The following is a 381-nucleotide window of genomic DNA, read 5'->3' as shown; positions in this document are numbered from 1 at the left end:
AAAACTGCAGTATTCATTATTAATTATTTATCTGTCCACATCATTTTTTTTTTTTTAAATATATGTGTGCTCATAATCTTTAATCAAAATAATTTCCCTCCCTCTTGCAACAACATATCTTCTCTTCTGGCACGAGGGTGGGATAACCTGTCACTCACATCAGAACACAGCACCACAGCAGGTATGACGTAAATTTGTAGGCCAAAACACGGAAATAAGTTAGCATTGTAGCACTTCCGGTTCCATCATCCCGAAGTCAATTGTTTTTTAATGTGGTTGAAATAAGGTCTGTGGTTAACACAAGCTCAAGATACTTTTACGTTTTATTCTACAACATAAAATAAATAAGTATTACCCCATTCATGATTTGTTTTAGCTGCT

Source organism: Abramis brama (genome assembly GCF_963993115.1).
Source record: "Abramis brama genome assembly, chromosome: 16".
In the NCBI taxonomy this organism is placed as follows: domain Eukaryota; kingdom Metazoa; phylum Chordata; class Actinopteri; order Cypriniformes; family Leuciscidae; genus Abramis; species Abramis brama.
Note: the sequence above shows the minus strand (reverse complement) of the source record.